General features: G+C 38.5%; 1 pseudogene across 1 annotated transcript in view; it reads left to right on the top strand.

Annotated features, from left to right (window-relative positions):
- LOC105811962 overlaps window positions 1-2,891 on the top strand; it is a 4,019-nt pseudogene extending 1,128 nt beyond the window's left edge. Inside the window, exons 2-3 of the transcript XR_001137584.1 lie at window positions 492-565; window positions 1,980-2,891. The product of XR_001137584.1 is annotated as a heat shock protein HSP 90-alpha pseudogene (transcript). The remainder of the gene's footprint in view (window positions 1-491; window positions 566-1,979) is intronic.
- Window positions 2,892-3,125: the final 234 nt, after the last annotated feature.

Here is a 3,125-nt window from a genome sequence, read left to right as displayed (position 1 = left end):
AAGAAAGGCAATTCAGAAGACTTAAGTTACAATGGGAGAAATACAATCAGTTCAGCTTCCAAGAAAAATTATAGCAGTAACCCTATTATTATGTTTAATGATATCTTTTAAAAATCTAAAGGACTTTTAGTTAAATATTTCTCCTCTCTTTCCTTTTCAGTTAAAAGATATAGATTATTTCAGTGTAAAGAATGCATATATTCATATTAACTTGAAAGAATGACAAATTGAATGTATTGATGTAATTGTTACTATCATTATTTCTGGTGGTTGATAGCATATAGTGACATAAGTTTGGAGAGAATTTAGCAAATAATATCACTTTCAATCCACAAGTAACCTACAGACTCAAATTCTTTGCCATCCTATTTCAGTGGGCTACTCTGATTTGAAACAGTTTTAAATAACACTCTGCCTAGGATAAAATTATCTTTAGTCCACCTCCCTCTGTTTGTGTTCCCTTCATCATTATGTGCTTCCTTTTCTAACAGAGGATAAGGCAGACATCCCTTTGCCTAGCAATGCCCTGCTGGCCAACTATCTTCCCATGCAGCTCCTAGAGACTGTAATTGTCCTTCTTATATGCCATCCCCTCAGGATTTAAAGACATAATTTACAATAAACTAAGAGGCCATCGTGATGGATTAAAGATGGCTACAAACTCTGTAACTCTTCTCTCATTGAGAGATGGGGGTCTATTTTCCCTCTCCTCAAATCTGAGCTGGCTTGTGACAACTTAAACCAATAAAGAAGAGTGAAAGTGACACATGCCAGATGCAAGCCTAGCCTTAAAGAGGACTGTCAGCACGCGAGAGCTCTGAGCCATCTCTTTAGGCCAAGCCACCACCTCAGATGTTCAACTCTCTTGTTAGAAAGACCACAAGGAGAATTGCGGAGACTATATGGAGAGGAAGAAGGGCTCAGCTGTGCCCACCAACATGCCAAGTATATAAGTGAAGCTGTCTTGCATATTCCAGATGAAACCAGACTCCAGTGAAATATCACCAAGCATCCCTAGCCAATGCCAGATGGCACAGAAGAATCCCTCAGCAGAAACCTGCTTGAGTTCATGAGTCACAAAGTCATGAGATATGATAAAAATGGTAAGACACTGCATGTTAAGATAGTTCGTCATTCAGCAATTAATAGCCAGAATAGTCACATAGCCTTTTTCTTCCCATGTCTGACAGATTTACCTCAAAATCACCTGGAAGAGAGAGTTCTTATTGTTATTATTGCTATTTTTAATGTATATTACCTGAACTCATTCTTAGGATATTCTTATTCAATAGGTCTAGAGCAGAGCCCAGGAATACATATATTTAATACAGCTTATAGTCTAACTTTACAGGTATCTATTCTCTGCTTGAACATTCCAATGGTAGAGATATAACCATCTCACAAAATAAACCCGATCTTAATTATGGAAATGCTTTTGCTGAGGGTAGAAGAGAGTGATTCATAGGCCAAGTGTCTCTGAAAAAATCCATGACAGGAATTCATGAGCTACTAATGCTCTACTATTAACCTGGTTCAACTGCATTGCATGTTTCTTGTAGTCGAGCTTTGAACTGGGACTCTTGGTTCAAAAGCTTAAGAGAAAGAATCTTGGTGGAGACAGCTAAGCCGCCCTTCTTAGGACTCAGTTCATCTCACATGCCGATAGTCCTCTTTAAGGACTCAATGCATCTAATGGACAGAGCACTTTATGCCAAACTTTGTCAAAGACAGTGGATCAGCCTCGAATCTGCTGTCCCTAAGTAAAGTGCCCACCATGGTGCAATAAGCTGTGGCCATGAAACTAGGTCACTGTGAAATATACCTAACATCGTTTCTTCCATATTCAAGCCTTTACTATCTGAAAAAAACCTATTGATTATCCATATTCTATAATCTACTCACCTGTGGTTGTGATCATCAGGGGCCAATTGGAAGACATAAAAAATTCAAAGAAGGTTTTTTTTTTTTTTTTAATCGAGGCAGAAGATAAAGAGAACTACAAAAAGTTTCATGAGCAATTCTCTAAAAACATAAAGCTTAGAATACATGATGACTCTCAAAATCAGAAGAAGCTTTCAGAGCTATTACAATACTACACATCTGCTTCTGGTGATGAGACGGTTTCTCTCAAGGACTATTGTACCAGAATGAAGGAAAACCAGAAACATATCTGCTACATCACAGGTGAGACCAAGGGCCAGGTAGGTAACTCAGCCTTCATGCAATGTCTTCGGAAGCATGGCTTAGAAGTGATCTATATGATCGAGCCAATTGATGAGTACTGTGTCCAACAGCTGAAGGAATTTGAGGGGAAAACTTTAGTGTCAGTCACCAAAGAAGGCTTGGAACTTCCAGAAGATGAAGAAGAGAAACAGAAACAGGAAGAGAAGAAAACAAAGTTTGAAAACCTCTGCAAAATCATGGAAGACATCTTGGAGAAAAAAGTTGAAAAGGTGGTTGTGTCAAACTGATTGGTGACAATCCCATGCTGTATTGTCACATATGACTGGAGAGCAAACATGGAAAGAATTATGAAAGCTCAAGCCCTAAGAAACAACTAGACAATGGGTTATATGGCAGTGAAGAAACACCTGGAGATAAACCCTGACCATTCCATTACTGAGGCCTTAAGGCAAAAGGCACAGGCTGACAAGAATGACAAGTCTGTGAAGGATCTGGTCATCTTGTTTTATGAAACTGTACTCCTGTCTTCTGGCTTCAGTTTGGAAGATCCCCAGACACAGGCTAATAGGATCTACAGGATGATCAAACTTGGTCCGGGTATTGATGAAGATCACCCTACTGCTGATGATACCAATGCTGCTGTAACTGAAGAGATGCCACCTCTTGAAGGAGATGGTGACACATCACGCATGGAAAAAGTAGACTAAGCTCTCCCTGAACAATGACTTGTATAACATGTTCAATACTTCATTCCCTCTGATAATATATTTTCAAGGATTTTTTTATTTTTAACATTTAAAAAATCTGTGTAGCATTACAATAACCATGTTAAGGGGAAGATAAGATTTCTTTCTATTTCTAAGTGTGATAGTGTGATACTTTAGGCACTAAAGCAGAGCTAGTAATGCTTTTCTGGTTTCATATTGGCTTATTTTAACAGA

Source organism: Propithecus coquereli, unplaced genomic scaffold (genome assembly GCF_000956105.1).
Source record: "Propithecus coquereli isolate 6110/MARCELLA unplaced genomic scaffold, Pcoq_1.0 Scaffold106, whole genome shotgun sequence".
Lineage (NCBI taxonomy): Eukaryota > Metazoa > Chordata > Mammalia > Primates > Indriidae > Propithecus > Propithecus coquereli.
Note: the sequence above shows the minus strand (reverse complement) of the source record. Positions and strands in the feature narration are given on the sequence as shown.